The sequence below is a fragment of the Tinamus guttatus genome, unplaced genomic scaffold (assembly GCF_059628265.1).
Source record: "Tinamus guttatus ecotype Peru unplaced genomic scaffold, ASM5962826v1 Tinamus_guttatus_pri_ptg000563l, whole genome shotgun sequence".
In the NCBI taxonomy this organism is placed as follows: domain Eukaryota; kingdom Metazoa; phylum Chordata; class Aves; order Tinamiformes; family Tinamidae; genus Tinamus; species Tinamus guttatus.
The window spans coordinates 1,502,835-1,522,080 of NW_028289097.1; the positions used below are offsets into that span (position 1 = coordinate 1,502,835).

Sequence of the window (19,246 nt, forward strand, 5' to 3'; positions counted from 1 at the left end):
TCATCCGAGCAGCAACGTTTCCTCGACACCCTCCGACTCGCCGCTAACCCGCGGCGTGCGCCAGGCCAAGGCCTCGATCCAGATTTATTGGCGTTTTTCTCCCCCATCACCGCCCTCTGCACAAGGCCTGATACTGGTGCTTTCCAATTAACACCTCCACGCTCCCTAATTAGCGCAATTAAGGGCTATCCCCAGGAGAGCGTGCGCAGCCGGGATAGAGCGTGAACACACGGATGCACGCGCACGCTGGGATCCCCTGCACACACCACCATGGGGAAATCACACAGAACCCAATATATATGCATATAAATACATATTTATGTATATTTTTGTGTGTATTTTTATGTGTATGTGTATATATATATATATATATATATTTAGGAGATGCCGGGACTAACCAAGCCTCAGTACCCAGTTCCCATGCTGGCAGCATCAACCCGCATCCCGCTGTAGACGGATGCCCCTCTGCCTCAGTTTCCCCAGGGGCAATAAAAGCACCTGGAAAAGACACCCCAACAGGGGTAGGGACAAACAGCAGCACCAACCACAGGACACTCGGCCACACGCAGCAACCCGAGCACAACTAGCCGGGCAAACCCCGCACAACCGCGGAGCGGCGCCGATGCCATCGATGCAGCGGGACAAGCGGAGCAAGCGGGTCCGGAGGAGCCTGGAACACGCGCGAGGTCCGGGAACGCTCAACCGCAGGCGCCGGAGCTGCTCCGAGCTGCGGGAAGTTGAGCAATCCGCTCGGCCGGGGCCGGCGCGGCCAAGTCCTTCGGAAGCGGCTCGCTAATCTTGAAAGGCTCCGGCTCCAAGAGGAGCGGCAGCAGCCGGGATTGCTCCCAGAGTGGCTTTTTACCCTTTAATTAACACACAAACACATGGAAATGTGGAGAGGGGATTAAAATAAAAGTCTGGGGGAGCTAAACCGAATTTAAAGCATTACAGTAAATTAGAAGAGATTTAAGGAGCCAAGGATTGGCTAAGTCCAGGCACCACTTTAATGGGATCACACCTCCGGGCACTTTCATCTCCCACTTTCATCTTGCTCCCAGCAACTAACTTCCCTGGGAGGAAGGCAAGCCCAGCACCCTCCTCCTCCTCCCTGGTGGGCAGACCTCTCCCGCCTGCGGCAGCTCCGCAGACGTCCTGCTCGGGATGAGCCCAGGGAATCCTTTGGGAATAACGGAGCAGTTTCCTCCTGGAAAGCTGGAGCAGCCTGTTTGGGCAAAGCTGAGGGCGCATCCGGAAGCGCGAGTGGCTCCGACGGTGCCACATCCCTTGGGATCAGCTGGATCCCGTGCTCAGGGCCCAGACGATCCCATCCAGGCCCTGCCTCGCTCCCAGGGAGACTCTGCTCCCTGGAGCTCCCTCCGAAGCCGCGGGGAGGACACCCTGACCCTGGAAAAACCCAGGGACAACTCCGGCAGCCGGGAACCACAAGAAAGGAGCCCTCGGGAAAAGCAACCACCCAACACTCGCCTCTTCCCTGCTCAAATCCAAGGAATAACGAGGAGGCTGTTGCAGCACGGATGCCCGGAGCAGCAGCCCCGGTGCCGGGCGCACGGTGGGCGCTGGGATGGAGCCGCCGGTCCCGCTCCCCTCCCCTGCGCTCTTGAAAAGATTAAAAAAAAGAGCCCCACTCCAGCTCATTAGGAAAGTAAACACAAGAGCCGTCTAAGTGTCTAATTAAGCTTCTAATTAGTCCCTGCTTGTTACTAATGCAAATTAGATTACGCCGCTTAACTACAGCATGTCCACAACACCCTTGTTAATTGCGGCCTTTTGAAATTAAATTACTCCCTAATTAGCATATCAAAGCCATTGATTCGGAGCCAGGAAAGACGAGGGCAGGAGGAAGCCGAACGCCAAGTTTGGTTAATCAGGGACGTCTAATTAAATAGTGACGTGGGGCACGGGGGTCCCGGCTCCCAGTCGGGAGCCCTCGGCGGGGCGGACGGGGAGGACCCGGCCACGGGAAGCTCCCTATGGACAGGGCCCATCCTTGGGATGTGCCCAGCAGTGGGAATGTCACCTTTTGGATCCTGCATCTGCTCTCCCATGGATGCAGAGGAAGCAGGGGAAGAAGAGGCTGCATGACTGGTACTGGGGCCAACCGCCCCGATCCACACGGGAGCATTCCCAAGGGAGCATCCTTGCACGAACATCCTCGTGCTGGTCCTCACCAGGCCCCAATTCCCATCCTTCGGAATCACCCGAGTTGCTCCCGGAGCAGGCGGCAACACGAACCCATCAGTGTCCCTGTCCTTGTCCCCCTGCCGTGAGCCCAGAGGAGGCAGCTCCGCAGGGATCATCCCACCTCCCGCCCCAAATCCAGGAGAAATCCAGCAGGCACCAGGGACAGGCCCAGGTAGATTCATTTCAAGGAGAGGCAAAATAAAGCAGGCGCCTCATTTTTTAAAAATTATTTCAGTAACTCGTGAATGACCCAGTTCTTCACATTTTATAACTTTTTTTAAAAAACTCTTGTTTAAAGAGGTGGGAGGAAAAAAAAATAGAGACGGAGATTGGAAAAGTTTAATAGAAGGAGAAAAAGTCTATTAAAAAAACGCAAGCAGCCCGTCTCGTGGGAAGAGTTGAAATACTAAAGAAAGGGAAATCGTTTCTCCGGCTGCAGACACAGAGGAGGAGAATAGAGCAAGCCTAAGAGAAGGAGCTGTGCACTTTTAATTGAAAAGAGGGAGATTCAAATGAAATATCCAATATCCCCGGTCAAAGAAAGGAAGAAAGACGGACCCAGGCCGCCTTGCTACACTGAGAAATTGCTAAAGCACCAACTTTTCTTTCTCTTAAGTTATAAGGAAAGAGGGATGACAGAAAGAAAGGGGGGAAAAAAAGGGGTCTTTCATACAGGAGGAACTCAAGGGAATGGGGAGGAGGGTGGGAAGAGAGACCAAGTTTGATTCATTTATTTTATGAGTAAAATAATATTAATAAAAAAGACTCAGTTTTATAATGTCACAGTGTTTGGAAGCAGCAGCAGAAGAGGAAGGAGAGGGGGGGAAGCAACTAAGAACAGAAGGGCCAGCTCCAACCACCCCCCGCACGAGCCTCTCTCCCAACGAGATTCAATTAATTGATAACAAGAGGCATCAAATTAATTTTTCAAGGATGTTAGATTTTGATGAAGGAAAAAATCTCTCTGATTTTAATCGGGGCGGCGTTTAAAAGGCATAAATGAATATCCCTTTCTAATCATCTGAGGCGCCGAGGAAGCACCAAGCGGTTAACGTGAAAATTCAAATCGTTTAATTAGGGGGGGCCACACTGGGGGAAGGGTAACCGGGTTTCGCTTTTAAACATCTTTATGAGGAAATTATTTTTAAAATGGTTTCTTTCAAGCATCCCCGCTCCCCAAAAGGCGTGCGCTTGTACAAGCAGATCCGCGAGGTTCTCCCTGGGAATAGAGACCGTTTCCCATCACGATCTAATTAACAAAAATGATAATGAAGAGGGTGGGGAAAAAATCATAGAGGGGCAAAAGAATAATCCAAACTCATAGGAAAGAGGGGGAAAAAGAAAAAAAAAAAACGTGCATACATGCACAAAAAAACAGGTGGAAAAGTCAAATCGTTTCCCAACAGGCACAAGCTGCTGGCAAGACCCGCTCCATAGGGTGAGAAGGCTGGAAGTGACAGGGATTTTCAGCCCCAACGCACTCCCCCTGCCATTGAAAACAGTTGGAGCAATTGGGAAGCACCTCCCATCACCAGCTTCCCGGGAATCCCATGCGGAGCCCGCGGGGCGAACCAGGATGCCGAGGAAGAGGAGGGTTCCTGCCCTGCTCTGCCATTCGAGGGCCAAGGGCATCGCTTCCCGCATCCCCCCAACCTCCTCCCAGCCCTGAGGAAGAGGAGGGTGGCCGGGAAGCATCCCGCCGGCTGCAGGTCCAAGCACGGAGCATCCCATGGGCCCGGGAATGCTGCGGCCGTGCTGGAGCAGAGGAAGGCTCACGCCACGGCGCGGGGAAGCTCCCAGAAAACAAACTGGGAAGTTTCCTCCCTGCCCCAGCCCGTTCCCATCTTGGGAGCTGCAGAGGGAGAGGATGGACCCAGCGAGGAAGAGGAGGAGGAAGGAGGCAAGTAATGAGGACACGATCACGGAGAAGCGAGACGAAGGGGCCGAGCGGCGACAGCGCTGCAGAAAACCAGAATTTGGCACCGAGCTAAAACACTTTCTCCTGGAAGAGAGAAAAAAAGCAAAACGAAACCCCACGAGAAACACAAGTTTTACCATCACAAGGCTGCGGCCACTAGGATTTCTCCTGGACTCTAAACCGTCCTGAGCGGAGGAAACGTCTCTGGGGCTACTAAATAAGAGGGAAGAGCTCAAGCGCTGCCAGTTTTCCCAGCCTTGCTCACGTTGGCACAAAATTCATCCCCAACACGCTATATTTAACACCCTTCTCCCCCGGCACAGCGATGCTTCCTACGGCAGATCCCGCTTCTACTCCGAAGGAGGCCTGGTTTGCATCCAGGGTTTGCAGAGGAGGAGAGAAGGAAGAAGGAGAAGCAGCATCCGCACGCAGCCCGCGGATCCGGATCCATGGCCGGCCCAAACCCGGCAGCTCCGTCGGGAGCCACCGTGGGGAGAAACCCAGGGCACATCCAGAGCTCCGCACTGCAGGAGCTGCTTCCCCACGACGACGTTGGGAAGCGTCAGGAAAACAACCCGCACGGAGGAGAACCGGCGCCGAGCGAGAGAGCCACCCACCCGCGAGCCTGTTCCCGGGAAGGAGGCGACACGGGGGAGGAACGTTCGGCTTCTGGGAGCTCGGGAAGAGGGAGAGGACTCGGGCGAGGTGGGAAACCCTCCCCGCAGCTGCTGGGAAGCTGCTCTGCGCCCAGGAGGGACGCGATAGGGCAGGGGCCGCCGGCAGCTCCTTGATCCGGGAGGAGCCGCCTTCAGTCTCCGCATTCTCCCCGCTCCTTGGCCACGAGCCGAGCGGGCAGGGCCGGATGCGGGAGCAGAGCGAAGCCAACAGGGAAGGGCACCGCAGAGCCCAGATCCAGCTTTCCCCGGTGCCTCCGGAATTCCGAGCACGGCTCCAGCATCCCATGCGGAAGACGAAGCGCGTGGGCCCAGGTGGCAGCAGGGACACGCGTCACCTGCACCCCATACCCCTAGACAACCCATAGGGAAGGGTCTATAGGAACCGCTTGTGCTCCAGCGCAGAAGCAACGAGGTCTCAGTGGCCAAGGAGGCAACTGGTGCCACCCTGTGCAGACAGGGCCCCTACAGACCAGGGAACCGAACCCTCCCACTGGGGTTACGGATGTGTCCCCACGGCAGCGCGCACCTGGAAACCTCCTTTTCCTTTTCTTTCAAGAAGGAGGAGTAGAGAGGAAAAAAACCCTCATTCTTTCAGAGCATTCGTGATTCACAGCGTGCAAGCTCCGACAGCCTGCGCTTCGCCCAGGCCCGTCGCCCCGCGCTGCCAAGCGCGCGAGGAGCCACGCGGAGCGGCTCGCGGCTGGGAACGCGGCCTGTCCCTGCGCCATCCCGCGGGGACTCATCCCGGAACGCCAGGACGGCGGCTCGGGATGTCCCCAAGAGCGTCACGGGAAGTGGGGAACATCCCAATGGTGGCACGGGGCAGCGCGGCGACGGAGCCGCATCCGGGGCTGCTCCGGCAGCCCCCAAGTTTGACCCGAATTTCCAGCAGCGGCGCCACTTGCCACAGCCAGGATGGGAAAGGCTTGGAAGGAGCCCCGGAAAGCTGAATCGGCCACACGAAGCCCAAAGAAGAAAGCGCCGTTTCCAAGGAAAAGAGCGAATCCCTCGGGAGCCGCACCGGGCACACGCGGGTCCCGGCACCACAGGGACCACGCGGCCTCAGACCCTTAAAACGAGACAGGCCGGTCCCGACGTCACCGGCCGCCGCGGGGACGCGACAGGGACGGGCAGAACCAAGACCTCAGTTTCTGCCCTGCGGCAGCAGCCAAATAAACCTGGCGGTCCCTGCCCAAGCGGAGCCCGGCCCCAAGGGCTGCTTCCCTTGGGAGCGCATCCATGGGGCATCCCTCCAGGCAGCCTCTGCGCCAAGGGCTGCAGGAGCCCCCGTCCTCGCTGGGATGTGAGGGGCAAGGAGGGCACAGACACACGGGCACACATGGACACACGGGGGTACCCGGACACATGTGGGCGTCCGGACATGCCCAGGGAGGGCTCTCCAAGGCAGAGCTTCCCGGGCACTCGAAGCCAGCGCGTTATCCCAACCTGTCCCAGCACTCGCCAAGCACAGCTTCTAGGGAAGCAAGTACCGAGTCTTTGCCTGCAAAATGCCAGTCCCTTCCCAATCCAGGGGGTCGGAGCCGATCCCGATTCACGCGGTGTCCTCAGGCAGCCGAAATGCAGCAGCTCCGCCTGCATCTCCCATTTGTGCCCATGCAGGATGCAGCCCGCAGCACCCAAACGACTGCAACCCCGGGACAAAGCGGGAGCCCCGGGACAAAGCGGGAGCCCTCGGAGCAGCCTCTGCCCTCACCCCGCATGGAGCGACCCCGCAGGAGGCATCCGCCCCTTTGTTTTCCAATCGAGGAGCCGGCCGATTCCAAGGTTTTAATTTATTAAGGGCAAAACATCTGTGCCGGCCGGGGCAGCATCGCCAGGGAGCAGGAGTGGGGAGACGGGCAGTGAGAAGTGGGGAGAAGGGCAGTAATAGGGCCAAAACGTGACCGTATTCCTAGTCCAGGTGCGGAGCAGCCCTCGCTCGGGGGACTGTCCTTCCTCCCGTCACTTCTAGCCACTTCCAGGAGGGATCGACCAGGACACTTGGGAATCTGGAGAGGAAACCCAGCTCCCACTGGGAAAAGCCCCTGGCAGCACAAGCATCTCCTCCCGCCTCCTCCTTGGGGGAGCTTCCCTAGGACAGGGCTTTTCCCTGCTAAAGGCAACACGGGTCCAGGGGCAATGGAGACTCCGCAGTGCTCCATGAGAACGCAGCCGCCCGCTGCTCCTCACCCCACAGCATCCCACTCTCCAGGAGCTCCAGACACGGGACATCCCGGTACCCCAAGCACGGCAGGAGCTGAGGGGTCCCCGGAGCCCATCCCAACAGAAGAGCTGCCATCCCAGCACAAGCTCCAGCTCCGAACGGCACTAAGGAGCCCCGGGCCAGGACCTGCCAGTGGGGAGTCACCAGGAAAGCGGAGCAGGGCCAGCACGGAGGGGATGCGCTTCCCATGGATGCGGGCGCTCCACACGCGTGGGTCCTGGCCCATCATTTCTGGTGAATCAGCCCCCCTGAGCCCCCTGGCTTTGAGGGGGGCCGGGCACATCAGCCTCAGCTCCCGGCGAGCAGGAAACCCCATCTCGGCCCAAAACGGGCCGGTGGGGAGCGAACCCGCACCCCGCGGGATGAGGGGGCGCATCGGGCGCTCCGAGCGCGACGTCCCTCACATGGGACCCCCTCCATAACCCCAGCATTGGGAGCACCCCCAAAACCCACCCTGACCGGGATCCTCGCGCCAGGAAGGGCGCTGGGACCCCCCGGCCCCACATGAGTGCCGTGTCCATGGGGCAGGACGCACCGCTAAAATAGGGCCCGGGTGGCATTTTCAATTCCACCCCAACTCCAGTGCCTCAAAAACACTTTTTGCCCATGTTTTCACAGCTGCCTCTCTCTTCATTTGAAAGCAGTCCTCAAAATAAAAGTTGCATTATCGCACATGATGGACACGGCGCAGCCAGAGCTCCCAACGCCCGCAGGAGCGGGAGCAATTCCTGACGCTCCACAGCCGCCCTCCGCTCCCTGCTCTAAGAATAATAAAAATAAATTTTAAAAAGGGAGTGTTTTTGCTGCTAATCTGGATGCCCCAACGGCAGCACGGGCAGGATTTCCGCCGGGGCCTTGAGCACAAGGCGCCGTTTGCCAACTTGCCAGGGCATGAGCACCACGCAGGAAGCGCGGCCCGGAGCCGGCACCGCCGCTCCGGCCGGGAACCGCGCTAGGAGCTCGGCAAAGCCACTTGTGCACGCGGGATTTCCCTTCTCCTTAAAAAAAAAAAAAAAAATCAAAAAAATGAATAATTTTTTTTAAAAAAAGCGTGATTCCTCATCCCAAGCGCTTTGCATCCACCAGACCCACTCATTTTGGGATCCGGGTACCAGAACAGGCATCCGGATACCCGCGTCTACATTCACAACTCACCGTTGCCTGCTAGCAGCTCCGCTCCTGCCCCACATCACGTTTCCAGGGCAGAGCAGCTCTCAGAATAAAGCAGAAAATAAGAAATCCAAGGCGGGCGGCTTCCCTTTTCGGCAGCGTCTCCTCCCGCTCCGCCGCGGCGCTCGCCTCCCCGTCCTTCCCTTCCCCTGACGCCGTTTTTACCCGCTAAAACCTCTTTTCACGGGCAATCGGATTACGAGCGAGATGCTTTATCGCATCGACTTGCCTAGTTTATTCCCAAGAGTGGTTTAAATCGCAGGAGGAAAAGAGTTTGTAAAAAAAAAAAAGGAGAAAAAAAACCACACACCCCTAAAAACCTCCGACAGCAACTTCATTGCATTTGACAATTGCAGATTACAAAAATAAGGAAAAAAATAATTAGGAAGTTTTTCCCAATCTTGCCTGGCCCGGAGTTCCGTTTGGGGCTAAGAGGTGCGCCAGGAAGGGAGGTTGTGCCGTCCCACAACCCGTTCCCGCTGGGCTCCCGCCTGGATTCCCGGTGTTCCCCGCTTCCCGGCGCGGAGCCGGCTGGGGACAAGCTAGCGGAGCGGCAGCTGATGCCGCACGACGGGTGTCACATCGGCGACCGCTTCCCTAAAGGACTCGGCCAGCGCGGAGCCGCTTGCGCGCTCGGCTCAGGTGCACCGGGGGCTCTCCAGTTGTGCACACACACTATATATATACGCACACATATATAAAAAAATATATCTTATTTAGAAAATTATTTGGAGGCATCTGCATGGATTTCCAAGCTCCGAATCCAGTTTTCCCCCCTTTTCCTGGTGACTCAGCCCTTCGCAGGGTGGGAGATGCCTCCGGGCCCCCCGGCACCAGGAGGGATGGGACCCCAGGGATTGCACAGGGCGCTGAGTCCCCATTTGCAGCAATGGCAGGTGACAAGGGGGGGACGCAGGGCCCCATGGCCACGGGACTCTGCGGACACCTGCTCCGCTCCGGCAGCACCGGAGCACGGGAAGAGCAGGGGAGCCGCAGCCCCCCCATAGACGGGAGAATCCCCCCATTCCCGGCGCTGCCGAGCGCACGCGGGCACTGCTGGAGGGCAGGGAGAGCCGGCACCGCCGCCTTATCCCATCGTTCTCCGGGAAGGATGAGACTCGTCCCCAGCATCCCCCAGGGAAAAATAAGACAGGGAAGGGAGAAAATAAAGAAATAAGAGGGGGAAACCCATGAGCGGCACCTCGGCACCCCCTTCCCTCCAGCCCCGCAGCCACGAGCTCTGCGGCTCCGGCAGCAACTTCCCAACGGAGCGCGTTCGCATTCCTGCCGCGCCGGGGGGAAAGGGCCAGGGCCCGGCTGTGCCCTGCCACTCCATTCTGCACGCTAGATGGTTTATATACATATATATATTATTTTTAAATACGCCCCCCTCTCCCCTGTGCGAGGGGACTTGAAGGCGCAGGGACCCCTATTGCTCCGAGCACAGGGAAGCAGCCGGTGCTGTTCACGGCATTGAGGGATATTTTCCAATCCCCCCGCTATGGGGTTGAGGATTAGCCCCCCTCCTCCCCCGGCAGCTTTAATCCCTGCCATTTACATGCGTTTCCCCCGCTGAGCCCCCAGGTGAGGCTGCCCCCAAAATGCAAAACTCCCAGCCCTCCCCGTGGCATCCGGGCTCATCCCGGCAGATCCGGGCGCATCCCGGGCCCCTTCCCCACACCCGCAGGCAACTTTCCCTGGAGGGAGTCGAGTCCTCTGGGAGCCCTGGGGCAGGTTAAAGCTTGGCGGGGGGTGGGTAGAAATTCCTGCTGTCACCCTCTTGTGTCACCCGCTTCGGTGCCCAGCGGGACGGGGCCGTTGGGGGACCCGAGTCGGTGGCATCTGGGCTGCTCTCGCCCGAGCCCCAGTGCGGGGCAGGCAGCGAGTCCCCACAGTGGGTCTGGAGCGGAGCAACCTGCAGCGATATCCCCCCAAACTAATAATAATAATAATAAAGAATAAACAGCCTTGCAAAGCGCCAGCTCCCACTCGTGGTTTTAAAGCCTGGAGGGGAAGCGGGCTCGGAAAGGCTCTTCCCGCCTCTCCCGGCCACAAAGCCAGAGAAGAAAGGCAGGAATCGGAGGCGGCCACGCTCTGGCTCCGAGGGGGGCCAAAAAGGGCGAAAAAAGTGGGGACAAATTTTACAAATCTGCCCATTTCCACCTTCACCCAGCCCGGCTTTTAGATGCTTTGAGGGGGAAGGCAAATAAAAATTAAATTAAGAGTTCGATGCCCTGCGACGTCGCTGGGATTAAGGGACACGCGGAGGGGGAACCACCGTGGCCACCGTTGCCCCGCGGCGAGTTTAACGCACGCAGAGAAATTTGTAAAGCCTAAAACGCTGCTTCTGGTTTGGGTTAGAAACAACCCAAGCTTTTAATACAGAAACTAATAACATTTTTACTGCGCGCCCCACAGCTCTGCAGCGCGCAGAGAAGCGAGAGCTGAATCTGATGCTAAGTTGGTTTCAGCTGCGGTAAAAAAAAAAAAAAAAAAAATCCAAAAAGAAAAAAGCCCCAAATCTCACAGGCTCTGAGCAAAACCGACACGGATGGAATAACTGCCCGGAGCCGCCCAGAGAAGCCGGGCAGGAATCCGGGTGAAATCCAAGTTTTTGCAGCGCTTCCCGAACGCTACGCGGAGCAAAGTTTAGTTTTTCAGACGCCTGCGAATTGCTGCTCCCCCCTCACTCCCATTTGAATTAGAAAGCGCATGGGGGGGGGCAAAGACGGCGCTTCACTTTCTCCCTTAAAAAAAAAAAAAAAAAGGAGGGGGGGGCGGGGAGGTGGTGGTGGGGAAAAGGGAATCATTCCCAACTGGAAAAAGAAAATCCCAATTCCCCTCCACTTGTTCTCCCTGCCCCGCAACGCGGCGGCCGCCTCGGAGCGCATCAGGACACGATTCCTACCGCCCAAGAGAAGCGCTGCCCCCCGGGACACAGAGAGGGACACGGGGGGGACACAGGAACCTCCGCAGGTCGCCGGGGCCGGCGGAGCATCGCGGGACGGAGCCGGACACCGGGGCTCCCGCTGCCGCCACCCTCCCGGCTTCCCCAAAGATGTTTTTTTTTTTTTCCTCCCCTTATTTTTCTTCCCTTCTACATTTTCGTATCCCCGGGATGCACCCGACTCGCGCCTCCGTCTCCAGCCCCTCGGGGAAAGGAGAAAAAGCCGAAAAATCCTCGGCTCCTCTTGGACCCCCGACCCGCCAAAGCCCCGCAAACTTCGCGGCGGGCAGAGACCCCCGAGCGCCTCGCTCCGAGCCGCGCCTTCCTCCTCCCTCCTCCTCCTCCTCGCCCTCACCTTGCGGTTTAGGGTTTTTTGGGGGTGTTTTGGGGGGATCCCGCGGCCGGCGCCTCTCGCTGCAGGTTCCCGGCGGCTCCTCGGAGCGATCGCAAAACTTGGGGCCGCTGCGCTCGCGTACGGAGCGAGGCCGAGGGAGGCGAGCGGGCCCCCCCGGCGGCAAAACGTGGAGCGGGGAAGGGGGGGGACACAAAACAAAACCAAAAAATAAGGAGGAAAAAAAAAAAAAGGTAACGAGGAGCCCGCGTTGAGGGAAAACCGCGGGCGAGGAGCGAAAGCGGCAGCGCACGGAGAGGTCCCAACAAAGGAGCGCGGGGGCGGCCGCCTCGGCCGGGGCTCCGAGCGGCGGCAGCTCCGCGGGCAGCGGCGGCCCCGCTCCCCCCCCCCCGCCCCGGGGGGCCGCCCCCCGGGCCCGGGAACCGCCTCGGGGAGGGGGAAACGGCGGCGACCCCCGCGCTGCCGTCCAGGGGGATCCCCCCCCACCCCCACTCCGGGGGGCGTCGGGTCCTTAACGGGGGGGGCATCGAGCACCGGAGCCCCCCCCCCCCCGCCGCGCGCTCCCTTTGTCCGCAACAAACTTCCCAACACGGCGCCATCCCGGGGCGGGGGGGGGACGAGATGAGCCCCGAGGTGCCGCGGGGGCGGCCCGAGCCCCCCGCCCGCCCCACACCTGCCGGAGGGGGGGGGTGGGGACATCTTCCCCATCCCCCCCCCGCCTCCGAGCCCCACAGTATTCCCGAAATTCCCGGGCGGCAGCAGCAGCTGCGGCAGCGCGAGACCCGCCGGGGCGGGCGGCGGAAAACGGCGGCGCCGGGTTGAGGACGGGACAACGAGGCGACACAACCGCGCGACCCGCCGGGACCCACCTGGTGGCCCCGAGCGCCGGGGGCAGCGCGGCGGGGCCGCTTCCCCCCCCCCCCGCCCCCCGCCGCCCAGCAACACGCCGGAGAATAGCACGAAATAACGATAATTTCAGGAAAAAAAACCCCACAACAATAATAAAAACTTGGACGGGGCGGGCGCGCGGCCGGGGCCGCCCGGGGGGTCCGCGCTCACCTCGGGCTCCGGCGGCGGCTCCGGCGGCTCCGTGTCGGGCGCGGCGGCAGCGCGGGGCGGGCGCCGGCCGCCCTACCATAGTTCCTCTAAAGCAGGTGCAGCCGCTTTCCCCGCCCGCCCCCCGGAGGCCGGCGAGGAAGAGGAGGAGGAGGAAGGAAGCGCCCCCCTCGCCGCCACTCCCTCCGGGAGCGCTGCCGCTCCCCTCCTCCCCCCCTCCGCGTTCTGCTCCCCCCCGCCCCGTTCCCTTTCGTTTTTGCTCATTAGCCCCGTCGCTAATTGGTTTCCGCTGGCTGCGCCCCCAGGCTGAGTGTCACCCACGTGGCTGCTGTTTTTGGGGAAACTGAGGCACGGCGGGCGCGACAGCCCCGGGAGCGCGGGCACGGAGCAGCTCCCCGCTGCCGGAGTTGTGCCGTCCGGGCACGGAAATGGGAAAAGCGAGTCCATCCGCTGAGCAGCGCAGGGAAACGCAGCCCCAGGGCCACCCCCGTGGGCTCCGGGAGGGCTTTCCCGAAGGGAAAAGCATCCTGCACCAGGGAATTCTGACCCTGGCCCCAGCCGGGCCATGTGGAGGTTCAAACCCGGCCCTTTGGAGGCCCAGGGTTCCCCAAAGGGCTCTGCGAGCCCCATGCGCCGCACCGGCCCTCTGCAGCCCCACGGACAGCGCCTGGGAAGGCTTCATCCTTTATTTCCCATTTTATTTTATTTTCTAAAGGGGATGGAGGCCGTGGCTGCCTGCCCCGAGCCCGACCAGGACACGCTCCCGCTAAGGCATTTTTGGGGGTTTGGGACATCTTCTTTTCCTGAATTCCCACTTGCCTCCTTGAGCATGGCACCTAATACAGAGGCAGCTTTCTGATTCTTGGAGTTATGCACCCAAATATTGGCCTAAAAAAGGGGATGAGAAGTAGCCACATGAGAAATAGCCAAAGAAGAGCCCCCCGGAGGCATCAAGCAGCATCCGAGCAGGACAGATCATCCGTGTGCGGCCCGGACATCCCACTCTGCTCATCCAGGAAAACTGGCAGCGCCCATGGATCCGTGTGAGCCGCATGGGGCTGCTCCGGAGGCAGGACACAAGGTGCAACAGAGGAGCTGGGATTTGTGGATTCCAGCCTAAATTCAGCTTCGGGTAGGGGCAGACAGCACCAAGGCACATGGCAAAGAGTGGGAACGGGTTGTGTGACGGAGCCCGGATGTACGTGGCCTCCGTCACCTCTAGAAAAATTCCAGCTCTTCCATGCGCGATGCTCCTCTTCACTTTCTCCTGCCTTCGCAGTCAACCCCCAAACTCTCATCTGGGTTTTCCTGGCACTGTGTTTATTTACTTTTCCTCCAGAAAGCATCTGCTTTTCTAAGCAGAACATCGGAAATTTCTGCAAAGTGAAAACGCTTCAGCAGCGGGTTTTGTTCCGGGGGCCCTGGAACGGAAACGGCTCCCGCTTGCAGGGAGGTTGACGGAAAGTTCCAGTTTTCCATGAAAAAGCCAGTTTGGGTTTGTTGCACATCCCGCTCCAGGTAAAGCCGCCCCCGACCCGCAGCTCGGTCCTTCCAGGGAAATCCTGAGCAAGCCCCATCCAAAGCCCCTTGGCCCCGGGCTGCAGGTTGGCCGTTCCAGGTTGGGACATGGTGGGGATGGAGCTAAAGCTCCCGCATAGTTTATTTTCTCTATGGGAAAAGTTACTTTCCCCCAAGACAACCTGTTTTTCCTAAGGGAAACCAGTGCGCATTTGATGGCATGAGTAGCAGCTCCCCCAAACTTTTCCGCTTCCTGCCTTGCCTCTGGCTTTCTCCCTCCTTCCTTCTTTTCTTGAGGCAAAAATCAATAAAGAAAAAAGAGGGAAAGAAGATGACTGGGAGAGGGGGAGCGAGGAGAGAGCAGCGCTGCCCCCTCCCAGGGCACCGCCAGCCCCAGCTTCCCACCCCTCCGCAGGGGGAACCGGCTCTGCCCGCGGCATCCGGGATTGGGATTGGGATCGGGATCGGGATCAGGACCGGGACTGGACTGGGTGGCTCCACACCCGGCTGCGTCCGGACGTGCCGGCGGCGGCGGCGGCCGCGCTCTTGGACCCCGCGCGCCGCCGCTTGCGTAAGGCACCGAAATGATGCACCGAGTTACTGTAAGTGATGAGAGGCTCCCGGCTCCCTTTAAAGCGACAGGCGGCCGTTTGCACGGGGCCCGCGCGCCGCTCGCCCGGCTCCCGCTGTGTTTTCCTGCACGGACAGCCCCCGAAGCCAGCCGGGAATCGCATACGGAGCGGGGACGCCCGCGGCGCCGCATCCCGACGTGCCTCAGTTTCCCCGATTTGCCGGCGGCCGCCCGGAGCTGGGGGCGGGAGGCAGCGGGGGGCGGCCGAGCTGCAGCCCACGGAGCCGGGGGGAGGCTGCGAGTTCCCGGCTTGCTTGGAGCGGCTCGGCCAGCGGCGTTACTCATCCGGAGCGGGACGCCGGCGCGCGCGCTGCTCGTCTGCGCCGTTTCCTCGGGGGAGATGCTCGCCCGCCCCTGGATCCCCGGGATTACTCACCGGCCAGGCCTCGGAAGGGCAGATTTGGCCCTTTTTCTGCAGCTGTGCACGTCTCGCTCTGCGCTCTCACCCCCCGCGCACCCGCCCCTTCCTTTCTTCCTCCGCCAGCATTCCCCATGCCGCTCTTCCCGGTCTCCGGGCTCCCTCCTCCTCGCACTTACGCAGGGCCAGCACATCTGGCCGCAGCGCCGGTGTCAGGAAGGCGAAGGGCTGTCCCGTCCCCCTGCCCCCGGGCACGACCCGCCGCTTCCCGCTCCCTTTCCGCTCGCTCTCCGCGTTCTCCCAGGGAGCGGCGCCGGCCTCGGAGCGGAGCCCACAGCTGCTCCGCTTCCCAATGGCCACTTTGCCCCAAAGCAGACGGGGTCTGGGGCGATCACAGACCAGCGCGACATGGGAGGGGAGAGGAAAGAACACCCCAAAGGCGGGTGGGAAAGTGTGGATCTTCCCGCGGGATCTGACGTGCGCACGGCCGGGGCGCTCAGGGGACTCAGCGGGGACACACGTGGCTCCTGGTCCTCTCCTTGCTCCGTGCAAAACTGCAGCAGACCAATGAATATTTTAACAAAGAAATATTTCATTAGAAGAGCTGATTGCTTAATGAACTGTCCCTATGAGCCATCAAAATGCAATGGTGTGCTGGGGATTTCTTTTTTTTCCCTCCCTTTAACGAAGGCGAAGATTCATATCACGGAGAAACCGGCTTATCAAATTACCGTAATAGCCTGTGTAGAGCAAGCAGGGGGGAGGCCGGGGGCGGGCGATGGGCACCGGGGTCCCCTCCGCTTGTTTGTCACCCAACAAGGCAGACCAGGGTCCCTGGTGCTGCTGTAACCAGCTCCATCCCTAGGAGTGGTCGGGACAGCGGGAGCCGTTTCCCTTCGGGCTGCCAATATTTGTAGGAAAAGAGCGTTCCGCGCAATTCCCACCCCACGCTTGCCAGAACGTCGCGATAAGGGGCGAGCGCCTGGCTTGAAGCCCCGCGAACGGCCATTCTGACGCAGGAGGCCGCAAACGCAGCCAGGCTGGCCCGGATCCGCATCAGGGCTCTTCTACCTGGCTCTCATCTCGGGTGATTAAAACAGAAAGGAATCTCGGCGCTTAACCGGCTCTTTCCTCCCGGCCTTGTTTGTTTGCTCTTGTGCCGCGCCGAAAACAGCTCCGCGCTTCCCGTCGCTCTCGCCGTCCCCCTTGGGCTCCTCCAGCCCTCCCAGCGTGTTCCAGCTGTGGCACGAGTGGATAAAATTGTCCCTTTTCCCCTCTCTTTCCTTAACGTTTCCATTGCATTTCTTCTTGAAAGTTTCCTAGGGAACTTTTCCTGCCCATCCCTGTTTTCCTAATGGTCCCGTGTCTTGCAAGGGCAGTAGTAGAGGGAGGCAGGTCCTGCGCAGCCACCAAGGGCCAGGGAATGAGCAACAAGCCAAAAGGAAGGAGCAATTTCCCATCAATTGGAGCGAAGCCTCTTTTAGCGCTGCCGCAGGATTAAGTTTTGCTGCTTGGCGATCACGGCTGCCCCGTGACAAGTCATTAAACTGTATCTAGAGGGGGACGCTGCTGGTGCAGGGAGCCGGGGTGAAGGCACGGCAGCTCCCATCCCGTGGGATGCTCCCATCCCGTGGGATGCTCCCATCCAGCACGCCGAAACTCACTGGTGGGTCTGGGGGCATCGCACCCGCTGGTGCGGAGCTCCCGGGGCTGGGATCCGGCCCTGAACTTTGGAAGCTGGTGGGACGCCGAGCTCAAAACACCCATCCTGCCACCGACACCTTTTGTGACCACCTGTCTGTGACGTTTCTTGGCTTTTGGCTGGGATGCGGCCCTGGAAAAAGAGGAAGGCGGCCGCCTAAATGCCCGGCGGCAGGAAGTCATCGCCGCTCGCTTCCCGGTGCGAGCACAAAAGCGCTTTGTCTGGGGCTGGAGTTGGGCTCCGAGACCCGCAGCCTCTCCCAAGGAGCTCCCAAGGAGCCTCCTTCTCCTTCTCCTTCTCCTTCTCCTCCTTCTCCTCCTTCTCCTTCTCCTTTTCCTCCTTCTCCTCCTCCTCCTCCTTCTCCTTCTCCGTCGTGCCAGGGCTGACGGTGCCCAGGGATCCCGGCTGGGCCCTGTGCATCTCCTTTCTACATTGTTGAACCTTCGCAAGCAAACGGGAACTTTAACTATCAAGTTGGAGAGTGTGTGGGAGCTACCTTTGCTGCATGACCTGGCCTCCTTGTCCCTCCTCTTGCTCCCAAAACCATGAACAAAACACATTTTCAGTGTTTTTTCTGCTCTCCTCACGTTCCCCTCGTGATCAGGTGCATCAGCGCAGCGCGCACAGAGCTCGAGCGGGCAGCGGGGCCCGGATCGCCGCTCCACGGCCAGCTCCGCTGGGGAAAACCTTCCCTTTTGCCTTGGCTATTTGCAAACGGTTCTCGGTGACTCCCGACGCGGTGCTGCCCGGCCATGATTTCCCAGGGAAAGCAGGGAGCTGTGGGAAGCGCATCCGGGAGCCGGCGCCTGTGGAAGCGGCGCTCGCTCGGCGCATCCCGAGCCCCAGGCCCCTCCTGCGGCGGGCAGCAGTGGATGGACTTGAGGGAGGCAAATATTTAGTAAAAGAAAAGCAAGAGCAGAAATAAAAACAATTCTCACCCTTTTTTTTTTTCATTATTTTCTTCCGAAATGCCCAAAGGAAGTTCAGAGCTGGTGAACTCCGCAGTCACTTCCAGGCGGATTCTTTATCTGCATGCAACTGGGTGGAATGGGCGCCTACAGGGATGCTTTTTTCCCATGCAATTTGTTGTTAAAATTCAGGGGTGATTTCCATGGAAAGTCATAAAAACTGGGGTTCCCTGCTGAAAAGCTTGAAGAAAGCTTTCCATGGACTTTCCCAGCCTTCCAAGGGACCCTTCCAAAGGTCCCAGGCGGGTTGCAAGGAAGCGACGAGAAGGATGAAGCATCCCAATGCCCTGACCTAATTCGGGGCCTAATCCAGAGGCTGCTCTAATCAGGGGGATCTGAACCTTGGAGCCTGATGCCGGCGCGGCGGAGCGCGGGGCAGCGCAGCGGGATCCGGGAATGCCGGCCAGCTGCCGGCTACGGAACAGGGCGTCAAAGCGGAGCGAATCCCAGCGCTCGCAGGGAACGGAGGGAACCCCGCGGCGAGGGCGGCTCGCGGCGCTGGGACAGGCTGGAGCTTCCGGAGACAGGACGGAGCACCCGGGAGACCCCGCAAAAACGGACGGAACCCAAGGAAGGAAGAGGAAGGAGAGCGAGGCCGGGGGCTCCCGGTGTCTCCCTGCTGCAGCGCGCGGGGGAGCGGGACACGCGGGAGCCGCCGGCCGCGCCGGGAGCCGTCACCCGCGGAGCGCGGAGCCGGCCGGGACGGAGGCGCGCGGCAGCCCGGAGCACGGTGGCAGCAGCCTGTTCTCATTACAGCCCAATGAGGCTGTTTACTCACCCAGCTGGAGACAGTTAGAGAGTGATAAATAATGAAAGAGAAAACATGATTTTCCCCTCTGTGGTTTCTATTTGTGTAACCATATGTCACAGCTCAATACGGCAGCATTTTTTTCTGCTTTATTCAGGAAAGAGTTGATTTTTTCCATGGAGCAGCTTTTTTTTTTTTTTTCTTCTTCTTCTGTGCTTTCTTTTTCCCCCTCCGGTGCCCTGGCACGAGCGTTTCTGCCTGTTTTCCTGCGCCATCCGGGCTCCTTGCGGCCTCCCTGGCCTCGGGAGCTGCGAGGTGCCTCCTCGGGATTATCCGGAGCCAAAACCCAAGTGTCCCGTTTGCTCCGAGGCGACGGCATCGGGTGCAACGGGGTATGGAGAGTATTGGGGCTTCCCAGGCAGGGAGAGGGGCACGGGAGCTGGGGACAGCAGCGCTCCGGAGCTGTATTCCCAAGCCACAATCCCGCCAAGCGCTTTGCTGGGCTGGGAGAGGAGCGTTGCTGTGTGCTGCACCGGGGAAACTGAGGCACGGCACTGATTTTTTCCAGAAGGGGCAGGAATGGTGCAGGTGGCAGTGCCGGGAAGGGGCCGGGGGAACGGTGCGGATATTCCCGGCAGGAGAAGTGCCATGAGCCGCACGGGCTCCGCGCGGGACAGGCCCCGGCAGGGCCCTTCTCCCGCCCCGCTCCGTGGAACCGGAGCCGGAGCCGCCGCATCCCCTCCTGCCGGGCCCTGCGCCCCAGGCCTGTTGTGGG

The 19,246-nt window shown here is 59.9% G+C and overlaps 1 protein-coding gene across 4 annotated transcripts in view; it reads right to left on the reverse strand.

The window, feature by feature from the left end:
- The window catches only part of FOXP4 (forkhead box P4), a 43,371-nt gene extending 30,794 nt beyond the window's left edge, over nucleotides 1–12,577 (reverse strand). For all 4 annotated transcript variants that reach the window (XM_088534477.1, XM_088534476.1, XM_088534475.1 and 1 more), the window contains exon 1: nucleotides 12,550–12,577. The gene's annotated coding sequence lies outside the window, so the exon portion shown is untranslated. The remainder of the gene's footprint in view (nucleotides 1–12,549) is intronic.
- Between the last annotated feature and the right edge of the window lie 6,669 nt (nucleotides 12,578–19,246).